The 15,130-nt window shown below is 40.2% G+C and overlaps 1 protein-coding gene across 1 annotated transcript in view; it reads left to right on the forward strand.

Annotated features, from left to right (window-relative positions):
* The first annotated feature begins 11,041 nt into the window (after positions 1-11,041).
* DNTT (DNA nucleotidylexotransferase) overlaps positions 11,042-15,130 on the forward strand; it is a 49,056-nt gene continuing 44,967 nt past the window's right edge. The window contains exon 1 of the mRNA XM_070469842.1: positions 11,042-11,233. The gene's annotated coding sequence lies outside the window, so the exon portion shown is untranslated. The remainder of the gene's footprint in view (positions 11,234-15,130) is intronic.

The following is a 15,130-nucleotide window of genomic DNA, read 5'->3' on the forward strand; positions in this document are numbered from 1 at the left end:
AGCACTTTCCTAAGGCCACTCAGTCTTCATGATCCATGAGCCAGGGACCTTTAACCCCCAAACCATTCACTTTCTTTCCCCTGTACTGGCCCCCTTTCTTGGGGTGGGGTTGAGGAGGCTGTCATATAGAACAGTGGCCCTGGTGACTTTCTGACACCTGCAGGCTGAAGTGGCAGGAGCTTGCCGTTGGTCAGGCCCATGCCTCATTAGTTGGCCAGTGCCAGTTAAGGGCCCAGATGGAGGAAGATCTGGGAGGAAGTTAGGGAGCCTGGGTAAACCACCGGCAAAAAATAACAGAAGCGGCCAGGGAAAGGCCAAGAAAAAACAGGAAGTGAGGCAGATGCTGCTCATGGTCTATCTGCTCTCCTTTGTGAGGAAGGGGCAGGAAGGGAGGAAGAGGGAAGGAGACAGCACATCTGTGACTTGAACAAATGGGCAAAGGCTCTTTGAAGCTCGAGGCTTCACTTTTTGTGAGACAAATCAGTTCCCTATTTTATCTGTCCAATAAACTAAATATTCTTTTCAAAAATTTATTATTTATTTTATTTTTGCCTGTGCTGGGTCTTTGTTGCAGTGTATGGGCCTTCTCTAGTTGTGACTAGACTCTAGTTTCATGCATGGGCTTCTCATTGTGGTGGCTTCTCTTTTAGCAGAGCACGGTCTCTAGAGCTCGGGCTTCAGTAGTTGTGGCACACAGGCTTAGTTGCCTCCCGGCATGTGGAATCCTCCCAGACCAAGGATAGAACCCATGTCCCCTGCATTGGCAGGCAGATTCTTTACCACTGGACCACCAGGGACGTCCTAAACTCAATATTCTGTATATCAAATTGCCTGGAGTGCAGTGTCTGTTTTATAAGGGGAAACAACTTAGAAGAAAACAGTCCAATAATCAGTCCTAGTCCTCGGTCAGTAAGAGCATTACAATAGCCTGTTGTTAGGACAGACAACTCCTTGCCCATGTCTCACCTTCACCTTCTCCCTTGCCTTCAGCCCACAGAGCCAGTCTGCCAACAGGACTTTCCTTTGTAATCTTTCCACCTTCGCCCTGCTCTCACTCCAACCTACATCCTCACCTGGATCACTGCTCAGCCTCCTGCGTCTTCTCTGTGGTGAGATGCACACCCACTCTCATTCCAGGCTATGTTTCCAACAAATGACTCTTAAGAAGGATTTCAGAGAATTTTCCTTTTTTTTTAGAACCAACTATGAATGTCATTCACGCCCTGCCACTGAGTCTCACCTTGGGGATCCATCTTATTCCTGATTAATTCTCTGCACATGACCATCCTTGTGGGCAGACTGGTTCTCAAACATCCATTTTCATCAGTCACATGGACCAGCCACCAGCCAGAAACTGCCATCCAAAGGCAAGGTGGGAGGCAGATATGTGGGGTCCTGGACAGTCAAGAGGTCAGGTCTTCCCTGTTAGTCAGGGCCATGAAGAAGCCAGAGAGCAGGCAAGGGTAGAGAGGCTTTGTCCAAGGAATGGGTGCATCAGAGAAGTAGAAAGCCAAGATAAGGCTCAGAGCCTGCAGGGGTTGAGGTCCTGGATGCCAGAAGTCCATCTAGATTCAGAGGGCCCCCAATAAAAGCAGGTTTGAGCAAATGGGGAGACAGTTCATGTTCTTGCATAGAATGACTCGACATCATGAATGGCATTACCTCCAATTTAACGTATAAGTTTAATGTGATGCTGAGAAAAGTAGCAAGATCCTCTTCTCCGACCATGCCAGAGGCAAGTAGACTCTACACTTCCTCTGTTTATAAAAACAAGCAAAAATTGCCAAGACATCTCTGACAAAGAAGATCAAGGGAGTGGAAGGAGACAGACCTTTCATATTTAAAGCACACTATGCGTGCATGTGTGTATGCTAAGTTGCTTCAGTCAGTCAGTCAGTTCAATCGCTTAGTCATGTCTGACTCTTTGCAACCCCATGGACTGCAGCACACCAGGCTTCCCTATCCATCACCAACTCCTGAAGCTTACTCAAACTCACATCCATCGAGTCAGTGATGCCCTCCAACTATCTCATCCTCTTTCGTCCCCTTCTCCTCCTGCCTTCAATTTTTCCCAGCATCAGGGTATTTTCAGTCATGTCCAACTCTTTAGTGACCCCATGGAATGTAGCCCACGAGGCTCCTCTGTCCATGGGATTCTCCAGGCAAGAATACTGGAGTGGGTTGCCATGCCCTCCATCAGGGGATCTTTCCTACCGAGGGATCAAACCCGCATCTCTTGCATTTCCTGCATTAGCAGGCAGGTTCTTTACCACTAGAGCTACCTGGGAAGCCCAAGGCATGCTATGAAGCCTTTTTAATAAAAATGGCATGGTATTTCTGCATGACCACTGGAACTAAAGAGAAAGTGTAGACACAAATCAGAAAAATGTAAGGAGATTAATTTTTATGAATGTGGCATACCTAATAAGACAAAGCTGGACTTTTTAATAAGCAGGGCAATTGCAAAGCCACTTAGGAAAAAGATAAAACTTAGATTTATACCTCAAACCATTTGACAAACTACCAATGGATCAGAAATCTAACTATAAAAATAAAGCCATACCTGTACCAAAAGAAGACACTGTTAAATTTTTTTTATAACCATATCTATGACTTAAAACCCAGAAGCAATCAGAGAAGCATTAATAAATTTAACTAGAAAAGCATAAAGAACTTTTTCAAGGGGGAAGAAAGTATTATCAACAATATCAAAAGACAAAGGACAAATTGGGAGTAAAGAATTGCCTCATGGGTCATAGATAAAAGGTTAATCTCCCTAGTAGATAAAGACTTACTAAGAATTGAGATGGGAAAAAAAGTGGGCAAAACCCAAGACCTTGAAAAGCCTTTAGATGGATGAAAAGATGCTTAATCCATCTCCTATTAAGAGAAAGTTTATAACCAGAACATATAGATGTTTACGTATCAGAGTTTAAAAGTCTGAAAGTCTGATGATAGGAGCTTCTTAGGAAACAGGCGCTCTTTGCTAATAACATGTTACAATCCTCATGGAGGGGAACTGGGGATAACTAACTTTAGAATAGATGCATTGACCTTGTAACCCAGCAATCTCAATTTGAGGACCCTCTCCTGAAGATACACTTTCACATACACATGTGTGCAACATCTACACAGAATTATTTATTTTCATTTTATTTGCAGCAACCAAAATCAGAAAAACCTAAATGCTTTAGAGTGGGGGACTGGTTAAATCAATTTTAGTTCACCGTTACAGCAGAGTTCTGTGAAGCCATAAAAATGGTGTGGCCGCTGGGATATGATAAGTGGAATAGACAAGGTCAGGACAGTATAAGCTGCTTCTTTTTTAAAACAAGAAGATACAGGAAACACACACACTTATTTTTGCAAGAAAGAAGAAAGAAAGTGAAGTTGCTCAGTTGTGTCCGACTCTTTGCGACCCCGTGGGGACTGTAGCCCACCAGGCTCCTCCATCCATGGAATTTTCCAGGCAAGAGTACTGGAGTGGGTTGCCATTTCCTTCTCCAGGGGATCTTCCTGACCCAGGGATCAAACCTAGGTCTCCCGCATTGCAGGCAGACGCTTTACCATCTGAGCCACAAACACTAGAAGGATAAACCATAAACTAATACAAATAATCACCTATAGGAGGCAGAAGGGAGCTGGAAATAGAGCAGAAGAGATACAGCTTGATTCTCTGGATCTATCTTTTCTGTTTTGACTTTTAAGCTAGATAATGGTTTGACATACATTAGAAACAAAATTATCACAAACATTTAAAAAGGCAAACTTTAGAATAAAAATAAACAGAAACAAATGAATGTAAATAATAGCGTACCCAGGTAAAGAGAATTATTTTGACTTTTGAACGTAATCCTCTGTGTATCCTCAGTGAAATATATTCTAAAAATGAAAATGTTACAAAGAAATCTCAAATTCTGCTTTGTATTTTCAGTAATAGAGTGTGTATTATAATTTTTGAAGTGTTTTTGTATAAAGCAGATAAAGCTAATAAATACATTAATATTAGTACAAACAAATGTTCTTAGTATGAGGGGAGAAATACAAACATAAAATCAAAGAAAAACTTGGTAATGTTAAGTTTAGTTGAAATTATCAACCTGAACTGATGATTTCCTAGCATAAAATATTGAAAGGACCTAAAAGCAATGACATGCCAGATTTTAGACACATGAAAAGTTGCTCAATTATAATTTTATCAAGAAACAGACAGAATGCCCACTGGCAGGAGCTAGAGGCTAGAAGGAAGGGTTGATTTCAGGTCTGGAACATAGACAATAGACAATGAACATGAAACATTTTGTGCCAAAAAACACAGACACACTCAGGATAGTGAATGGGTGGGGAGGGCATCAAAGACACGGGAGCAGATCTTTGAAGAAGGTGATTTAAGCAACAGAAATGAATAATGAGAGTAATTTATTTTAAAATGTTGAACAAATTAAAATTCACTGGCCTAAAATAAAACCAAAACCCAAAGCCTTTTGCCACAATTAGAGATAACTAGTCCATCAACTCCTTACTTACTTAATTTTAATAAATTAAAAAGGAATGAAGTATCTTTTAAAAGAGGAATTGAAAATCTTCCTTGATTTTCTAAGAATGCTAGCTAGTAAATGTAGAAAGCATTACAGAATAAGAAAAGTCATCATTTTGCAACTGCAAATAAATAATTGATTAAGGTGAGGATCATCGATTAATGCTAAAACTAGTAGGTGAAATGTTGAGGAAAAGGATATTCTCAAGGTGTAAAGGCTCCTCTCAAGGGCTGCTAGCTAATTGTGAAGGGAAAAACCAGTGTTTGCAGAGATGAAACCTAGCTGTCATTGCTTTGAGTGATCAAACTCAGTATGATCCACACTTTCTAAAGTGATGCAAAACTAAATGCATTTCACTAAGAAGCATTGTTGCCACAAATGTTTGATCCCTCTCAAATCAATTTTTAGACCTAACTTCCCGTTTCGAGAGAATGAACATAAAATTAATCACCCAAACTAAGGTACTTTTGAGAGTGAAAGATGACTCATTTAACGATTACACTAGGACTGCTTGTACAGACAGGCAGGACATTCCCAGCTAAACCAAAATATGAAGTCTTGCCCAGTTTACAGGAAGTAAAGGTGGTATAGAAACAAATTGGGCAGCATTAAGAGGAAAGAATACAATTTTTAAAAATCCAGATGTGGGGAATTCTACAAGATAACCACCTGGGTTCAAAAAAAAGATAAAAGAGACATAGTGGAGATGTTCCCTCAAGAGTCATAACAGCCAAGTGCAATGCATGAACCCAAATAGGATGCTGGTGGAAAGAAACGAACTCTAGAAGATATTTGGGGACCATTGGGAACATTTTAATGTGGTCAGGCGATTAGATGATACTGGGGAATTGTTAACATTCTTAAAGAATGGTTATGGTATTGAGGTAGTATAGAAAGATCCTTATAAGGCTTATAAGGACACTTTCGGGAGGTTTAATGTCTGCAGCTTACTTTCAAATTATTCAGAAAAAAATGTTAGCAGTGACAAGCTAGTGGTAGGTATACAGGAATTTATAGTATCATTCTTTCAGCTTTTCTATACATTTGACATTTTCATGTAAGAGTTTAAAAAATGGCAGGACTCCAAATGTTTGGCAACCTCAAGCCCCTCTACAGAGCCATCAGGAATGATGGAACTGCCCGGTGCCCCAGGCTTCCTCATTAATGCCCTCTCCATCAAAAAGAGAATGCTGCTCAGGAGTCCCCAGGCATAGTCTTCCCATCTCCCTTTTATGGCCTCAATTTTGATCATTTTCTCACTTCCTGTGACCTGTCCAAGTCCCACTCACCTTCAAGGTACATCCCTCCTGGAAGCTTGTCCTGTCTTCTGATCCACCTGGGCTGCTACTCTGACCTCCTCAAGCTCTTGGTTCTTGGACCACAGTCTTTACTTTTAACCATATGCCAACTTTCTAATATATTATTTTCCTAAGTGTGTATCCTATTATCTTGATGAGATTATGAACATTCCAGTGAAAGGACTGTGTTCTATTTTTCTGGTCTTTCTCTAGAGCAAGCACAAAACTACACTATTATTTGTATATAATAAAATGCTTTCTGAATTAAGCCTGACAGTTATTAAAAGATATGTGCAAATAAAGTAAAAATTATGTGAGATGCAACTACTATTCCAATTCAGGAACTGAATCGATTTTAAAAATTATTGACATTGGGACTTCTCTGGTGACCCAGTGGTTATGACCTCACTTTCCAATGCAGGGCTTCCCAGGTGGCTCAAGTGGTAAAGAATCTACCTCCCACTGCAGGAGATGTGGAACCCACTTCAATATTCTTGCCTGGAGAATCCCATGGACAGAGGAGCCTGGCGGGCTACAGTTATAGGATCACAAAGAGTCGAATCCGGCTAAGCACGCTGGCACCTTCCAATGCAGGGGGTGTGGGTTTGTTCCCTGGTTGGGGAGCTAAGATCCCACATGCCCCGAGGCCAAAAAACCAAAATACTGAACAGAAACAATATTGTAACAGATTCAGTGAAGACTAATAAATAATCATTGACATTGCTGTTTTCATATGTAAGGAGTTTGGCAGTTGTCACTCCTTCCTAACAACAGTGAAAAACTGAATAGACTGAAAGAAATCAACAATTCTTTGTTCTGTAAGAGAGGAAGGATAATGTGCAAACTGCTTCCTCCAAGGTCGGAGAGGCAGACAGGTGAATACAGGTCATCACGGCTTACTAGAGCAGAAACTTGCTGGCAAAACCAGCAAGTTCACTGTAGGAACAAGAGAAGGTGTAGAAAAACCTGAACTGTGATTGATGAGTTGCTGGAGGCTCAGTGAGGACAACTCTTGAGAGTTAAAAACTGCAGCAGGACCCAGGCCTAAGGGGACTCCAACAATATTGTGAGATTTACCTTTAAGAGTTTGACCAAGTTCCCACAGTAAATAGCAGAGAAAAATCCCCTTGAGCTTCCGGTCAGGGTGGAGAAAAGAAAACATTTTGAAATAAATCAGAGCACTCCATTAGCAAGAAGCCCTGCCCCCAGTGGAAACTAGTTAACCACAGCCTAACCTGCTGGTGTATTATCAGAGACTAACTGACCTGGGAAAGGGAAGTACCCAATTCCAGTCATGCTGTTCCACCTAAGGGGGACAAATGAAAAAGAGAAGCGTTTGTAAAGTTCATGGTCTGGAGGAGTAGGTTCACTGAACAGCTGAGACCTGACCCTAGGACTGCAGAATGTTCCCCCTCCCCCATACCTCACTGCCGCGGAACTAAAGGCCTATTTACAGCTGTTCCTTTTACCTCATACATCATGTCTAGCTGTCAAAAAAAAAAAAAAATTACAAGGCATACCAAAAGGCAAAACCCCACAATCTGAAGAGACATAGCAAACATTAGAACCAGACATGGCAGAGATGTTGGAATTATCAGACCAGAAATTAAAACATCTATAATTAACATGTTAAGGGCTCAAATGGATAAAAGAACCAGCATGCAAAATCAGGTAGGCAATGTAAATAGAGAGATAGAAGTCTTAAGAAAGAATCAAAAAGAAATGTAAGACGTTAAAAAAACACTGTGACAGAAATAAAGAATGTTTTTGATGGACTTATTTGTAGACTGAATTTGGCTCAGGAAAGAATCTCAAAGCTAGAGTAGATTTCAATAGAATCCTCAGATCTGAAAAGCAGAGAGGACAAAGATTGAGGGAAAAAGCCCAAAGAAAACCCCAAACCAGAACAGAGTACTCAAGGATTATTGGATAACTAAAAAAGTTGTAGCATATGCAGTGAGAATACCAGAAGGAGAAGAAAGACTTTACCAGACAAAGAAAAATTGAGGAAATTTGTTGCCATTAGAATTGCCTTGCAAGAACAGTTGAAATAAGTTCTTTGTTGTTGTTTAGTTGATAAGTTGTGTCCAATCCTTTTGCGACCCCATGAACTGTAACCCACCAGGCTCCTCTGTCCATGGGATTTTCCAGGCAAGAATACTGGAGTGAGTTGCTATTTCCTTCTCCAGGGGATCTTTGCCACCCAGGGATGGAACCTGCATCTCTTGCACTGGCAGGCAGTTTCTTTACCACTGAGTCACCAGCAAAGCCCAAACAAGTTCTTTAGAGAGAAGGAAAATAATATTGGTCAAAATCATTTTACATAAAGTAAGAAAGAGAACTGAAGAAGGAATAGGTAAAGGTAAAATGAAAACTTTTATTTTTCTTATTCTTAATTGGTCTAACAGATAACAATTTATTCAAATACCAACAATGTATGTGTGTTTAAGTACACATTTTATGTATATGTTTTGTTGTTCATTTGCCAAGTCGTGTCCAATTCTTTGCAACCTCAGGAACTGCAGCACACCAGGCTTCCCTGTCCCTCACCATCTCCCAGAGTTTGCCCAAGTTCATGCCCATTGGATCAGTGATGCCATATCATCATCTTATCCTCTGTCTCCCTCTTCTCCTTCTGCCTTCAATCTTTCCCAGCATCAGGGTCTTTTTCAATGAATATGGTTATGCATGCTTAAATATAAATGAAATGAATAAAAGTAATAATACAAGTGATGAGAGGAAAGAAATTAGAATTATTTTATTTTAAGGTACTGACACTACTTGTGAAGTAGCATAGTGTTATTTTAAAGTGGACGTTTTTTTATCTGTACATGTAACTGCAAACTCTAGCTCAATCACAAAGAAAAGCAAAGAAGGACGTATAAGCAATATGGTAAGAAAGAAAAAATGGAATCACATGAATCAATCAGTCGATTAAAGCCATAAATGGCAGAACTTTCCTGGGCTGAACAAGTTACAGAGTTATATGGTAAAAGTTATGGTTATGACTGTTTTTCACACTCTCTGGGCCTCTTGGTTAAATCCTTACAGGTTGGATGGCTGTGGCTCAGTGGGTTGCTGGATCTAGTTCATATCAGCTTTTGAGAAACAACTGTTAAAACTCTAGGCACCTTGTGAGCTTGTTGTTAACATAGTCATTGTTTGAAAGAGATAAATTATTTAAGCATACAATTAAGTTATAATTAAAACAAAGGTAATAGATACTCAAAACCCATATTTCCTAGTTATTTTATTACATTTTGCTTTTATCTGTGCTCTTGAGGTTATTTAAATCCATTGTATCTCCGACTATGGTGGAAGGACCATGTGATGGTGGTTCTACCTTACCATCACAGCAATATGAGGTTGGAGCTTGAAATCAGCTATGGTGGAAATGTTTATAGCATAGGAATTGGCAAATATCTCAAATTACAGATGGTTTTTTTTTTTTTTTTTTTTTTGAGAGCTAATTATTAAACATTCACCAGGATACCACTGTTCTATTTCAGCCTCACAGGCCCTCAGGCTCAAGTACAACAGAATCGTGACAGCACCTTCAAAAGTGAGATCTACCCTGATTGGATATTTTGGTCACATCTCTTCCCTGAACCAAACTCCAAAGTGAGAGGGAGAGTGGTACCCTGTGCTCCATCCTGGGCCTCAGTCAGAGGCTATCCTATGCCCTATAGCCTGAGTCGGAGGCTATCACATGGCTGATTCCCACATGAAAATCAGAAGCTTTCACTGGGAGAAGGGAGTTTGGCTATTAGAGAAACTCAAAATATTATCACCATAGCACATAAAGCAGTGTCTTCTATGCAATCTCCATCTCACCTAACACACCTCAAGGTGTCTTTTCCCCATTCATCTTGAGCAAGAAGCAAGTGGTTCTGGACCAACAAAGTAAATGGTGAGAGATGGGAAGGCTCTGATCTGAGATCTCTTCCCACAGTCTCCAATATTCCCCTTTGGCAGAATGATGTCCCCACTATCTCCCCTAGTCTTGTTTCCTTCTGCTCACAGCTTCTTCCTACTTAGATAAATGAAATACACATTCTTGTGTTGTGTGGGTTCCTGAGATTTAAAAAAATCAATTTAAATGATTTCTTCCTGTGATGGGTCCTAGTCAAGTGAAGGAGACATACAAATACATAATTTACAGAGATGTGAAGTATGGTTCCTTAGAGATATTTATACACTGTGCTGAGAGCCAGTGGGGAAGTGAGGAAAATGGGGACAGTTCCCCAAAGAAGAGGACCTATGAGCTGGCATTTTATGTACATGTAGGAAGTTCCCTGTGCGGCAGGAGAGGCACAAAGGGAACTTTCTACACAAAAGGAACAGTGGGAGTTGTGGTACCACAAAGTCAAAGAGCTTTATTTATCCCTTCTCTCTTTTTCTCCAATACTTTAGACATCTCAGGAAAATTTCCCTGCCTCTCTTGCTCTCCATTCTATTCTGTGCCCAAAATAGAAGCCAACCATGGAAGTTGCAGCGAAACACTGTGGTTTGTACCCCTTCTTGCATGGGGGACAGAGAACACCATGGCTTTAAACTGAACTTCCAAAGAGCCTAGGTTATGGAAATGACCCCTAATCACCCTGGAATCTCCATTTCCATGTATAGTACCGCCTCCTCAGATGAAACCCACACCTCTTCAAGCACAAGCATTCAAAGCAAGCAAGTTCTTACTTTGTTAGTTTTTCTCTTTGGCTCAGTTACTGTATTGCAGAGAGTCGTTTTCTATTTTCATCACCAGAGCAGACATTTTTCCAACAGTCTTTTTGAGCCTGGAGACCAAAGCACCATTTATAGCTCTGCTTCTGTGGGGAACAGTGCTTTCAAGTTCCAAACAACAGACTTACAAATAAATTATTGAACTCACACTGCTTTTAAGCAATTAGCTTCCTGTAATGTTTTGCACACTTCAGTGCTAGAGGCTGGTGTGTGTGTGTTTAAAAATTTCTAAATATGGGTGCCAGGTGTTACATTTTCAGACTGACCAAGTGTAACTTTTTTTTCCCCTCTTAAAGCAACAGAATCATTTTTTTAGCTAACACATATCCATTTAATTTGATGAAAGACATGCCTGGGGCTGCTAAACTAAAAGAACAGGGCTGAAAATTCAGGGGGATAAAGATATATATTTGCATAGTATAAGAAAAGAGGTTAACTTATGTGTAAACCTTGTTATTTCAGGTTCGGGCAAAACAGTAAAGTGCCTCCAAGCACAGGGAAAGTTGAGAGATCAAAGCCACCTGAACAGCTTGGTTTTACTTTGAGTCCAGTCACCCAAGGAGATCGCCAAGATGAGGTTTCTAGTCTGCTTTGAAGCAAGCCAGACACAGAAAAATTTAAAAACCACACAGTAAAGAGAGCACAAAATCTGTCTCCCTGGTAAGTCAAAAAATATCATCAGATAATGCATGTATTAGAAAGGGGTAAACTATGCGAAATGCTTTTTTTTCATGGAAAGAAGACTATAGGGCTCAGTACTTGATTCATTTCTTTCTCTCACCTTCAATTGCTCTCTGTTTCTTTTCTAGACCCTTGACTGATCTTCTCTATTCAGTCTCTATTTCTCTTTCACTTCCTCTAATGATAGGAGATGATGTGTTTTGAATTAATCCTCCTGAACCAAAGAAATTAATCCAACTGCATTTTTTTCCTTTCAAAACCTTTTATCTATTGCTGTTTATTCAAAATTCATACCATTTGTGTGTACATTGGCGTGATGAAGCATTTTTCCCTGTAAGCATTAGCATATGATTTTATATATATCTTATGAAGAGTAGGCATTTAAAAAAATAGATACTGATAACTAGGAAATTAAAGTGAAGTCACTTAGTCGTGTCAGACTCTCTGCGACTCCTCCGTCCATGGGATTTTCTAGGCAAGAGTACTGGAGTGGGTTGCCATTTCCTTCTCCAGGGAATCTTGCCTACCCAGGGATCGAACCCAGGTCTCCTGCATTGTAGACAGACGCTTAACCGTCTGAGCTACTAGGAAATTAAACACACACAAAAAAGCTTGTTTGGCCATTTGAACCAAGTCCAATACTTCACAGTGAACAGGACAGGACTGGCAAATATTTTCTGGGATCCAGTGCAAAATGGAAATGTGAGACCTCTTGTTAACAAGTGAAGAATTTCAGGATTGTAACAGCAGAGCCCTGAACCAACCATGGGGTTCTTCTGAGTGTCAGGACCCTATGTGATCACACAGGCCACATGCTCATGGAGCTGGTCCTGCTGGGGGATTTTTATTAATGAGAGCCCACACACATAGACACAAGCACATTTCTCTAGCCTGGTATAGAATTAACCAGAAAATTTACATTGAAAATTTAATAATGTGACCTTACAAAAAAGTGCAGACATCTTTGGTGGTTTCCAATATACTTCCTTAGAATTCACTTATTCATAACAACTGTCACAGAGAAAATATTGTAATTTGTTATAACATCTGGGCCAACTGATAAAGTGTTGGGTGACCTGTTTTCAAAGTTTTAGAACTTGATAAAATGTGCTAAATGTGGAAAAAGAATTTTGTGTTCACCTTTCCCCTGGGGCTAGAAGCATTTGCAATAATGTATGTGGGAGGGCTCTGAATATTGAGAGCCATGATCAACCTTAGCCATCATCTAACATATCTACAGAATGGTTGATAAAGTTGACTTTACAGCAGAGAGAATTCTGAACAGATTTCTCTGGCTCCAGCCAATTAAGTCACAGTCATATTTTTCTTCATTAAGTGTCCCATAGCTGCAACACAAATGGTGGATGGATTCTCTGCTGGTCCTTCTCCTACTGGCCCCATGGACACCTCTCTTTTAAATCCCCATCTAGTGGCCCTGGGCTTCCCAGGTGGCCCTAGTGGTAAAGAACCTGCCTGCCAATGCAGGAGACGTAAGAGATGCAGGTTTGATCTCTGGGTTGGGAAGATCCCCTAGAGAAGGGGCAAACCACTCCAGTATTCTTGCCTGGAGAATCCCATGGACAGAGAAGCCTGGTGGGCTATGGTCTTTAGGATTGCAAAGAGTCAGACATGACTGAAGCAACTTAAGGGCACACATTTAGCAGCCCCACCCCGTCTCCTCCTGAACATTCTACCTTCCCCTTGTGGTGATGAAGTCATTATCCTATGTCCTTTCCTGTAAACTTGGTGGGATATCAGTAGCACCTTCCTCCATCCAGTTTGCTGCTAGCTTCAAAGTGGAGAGAGGTGTTTGTCTGCAGGATGGGCCAGGGTAATTGCCTGGACTCCTAGACTGGGTACAGACAGATTCTGCTTCTTTTCACAAGGGTCATTATTATGAGATTTATGCTTTTTCTTTGACTGCCTGCTTCAGTCCCTGATTTAGTCTCACACAAGCATGAGGAATGCATATATAAGTATTGCCATTTCAAAGATGAGAAAACTGGGCCTGCAAAAAAAGAAGGGATTTTGATTCAACTACGATACTATACTCTTACATTTTATGCTGTTCTGCCCTCTTGTAAATTAAATTATGAAGCAGAACATTTTCACATTTTCTAGGAAATAATTCTAAGATGGCAGGTAAACTGATTCATTGTCACTGTGATTCTCCCTGTTTTCCATCCCTCCACCAAATCACTCTCCCATGTAGATTCACTTCCCTCTCTCTCAACACCAAATGGGTGATTCTAACTTCCTAGACTTCCCCACTCTTCCTCTCACTACCTTCCCCAACACAGATGCTGTCAGAAAACACACAAATAAACAAAACTAGCAAACCCAGAATGTTCACCAGCAAGAAGAAAGAAGTTAAGCATCTCCAAAGAAGTTGGAAGGATTTCAAGAAAGTGGATACGTTTAAAAATCTAGAATTTTGTTGCCTAAGTCAAGTGGTAATGCTGTACCAACTTGTAAAAGTTCAAAGAACAGCTAAGATACCTACTGCCCTTCATAATTTGTAAAGCTCTTTCACATATATGAATGCACTTGAACTTCACAATACAGTACAGCACAGAAGCTATTATTAGGTCTGTTTTACAGAGGAGGAAACTGAGGCATGGAACAGTGAGGTGACTTGCCCACAATTACTCAACAGAAGAAATTAAGTCACGTTCCTGAGCCCATGTTCTTTCCATTCTCCCACACAGCTGTTTGTTGAACTAAAATTTCTGATCAATGCACATTTATTTCTTGTTTTTCCAAATGAAGAGAGACACAATTCAGAAAAAGCTAGGAGCCTAGTCTGAGGTTCTGCTGCTTGAATCTCCTCCTGCTGCCAAATTTAGAAGCCACTGACCTTCTTTCAAAACCTAAGTAGGTTTCGAATCTGTGGAGAAAATATGGCTTATTTAATAAAAGGATCTAGGACAACTCAAAGCTTCTTGGAGGAGAAGACACTTGGATCCAACACTTCACTTTGTACACAAAAATAAGTCCCAAGTTGATTAAAGATTTAAACATAAAAATAAAACCAGAGGAAAACTAAAAGAGAACATGAGATTTTTTCTCCTCTTTTAGAATCTCAGCACGTTAAAGCGGGTTTCTAAATAAGAAACAAAACATAGAAGTCATAAAAGATAAGATTGAGATACTGATATTAAAAAATCTGTATGTTTGAAAAACATCACCATTAACCAGATCAAAAGTCAGAAAACAAATTGGGGCAAGCTACATGCAGGAAAAGGGCTTATTTTGTAATAGGTGACCAAATCTCACAAATCAGTAAGAAAAACCCAACACATGCAATAGAAAAATAGACAAATATATAGATGGATGTTTTATAAAAACAGATGAAAAAGAGTCATAAACTCACATATTAAAGAAAATGCAAATGCAAACGCCACTGAGATACTTTTCCACATGTCAGATTGTCAAAGATCCCAAATAATAATATTTGATAATGCACTGTGTTGAGTGTGAGAAAATGATGTATAATCTGAGCATAATTTAATACATCCTCATGGAGAGCAGTTTGTAGATGGGCAATATCTATAACAATTTAAATTCACACATGGAGGATTTCAGCCATTTACCTATCATCAGGTGTAAGTGATGGAACCTAGACTGTGCTCCAAACCCCACACTATTGCACAGCCTCAGAACAGGAGGACCATGAGGCCAGGGTAGTCCCTACCAACATACTAAACAGACATTCAATACGTACCCATTAGTGCAAGTTAACACCTTTAATTTTCAGGGTAAACTGGATATTTATTATGCATGTTTTATGTGTGAGGATACTGGCTCAGAGAGGTTAAGTTTCTTACCCAAGGACAAAAGTTGCTAAATGACAAAATCGGACTCAAACCCAGGACC

This window comes from Odocoileus virginianus, chromosome 7 (assembly GCF_023699985.2).
Source record: "Odocoileus virginianus isolate 20LAN1187 ecotype Illinois chromosome 7, Ovbor_1.2, whole genome shotgun sequence".
In the NCBI taxonomy this organism is placed as follows: domain Eukaryota; kingdom Metazoa; phylum Chordata; class Mammalia; order Artiodactyla; family Cervidae; genus Odocoileus; species Odocoileus virginianus.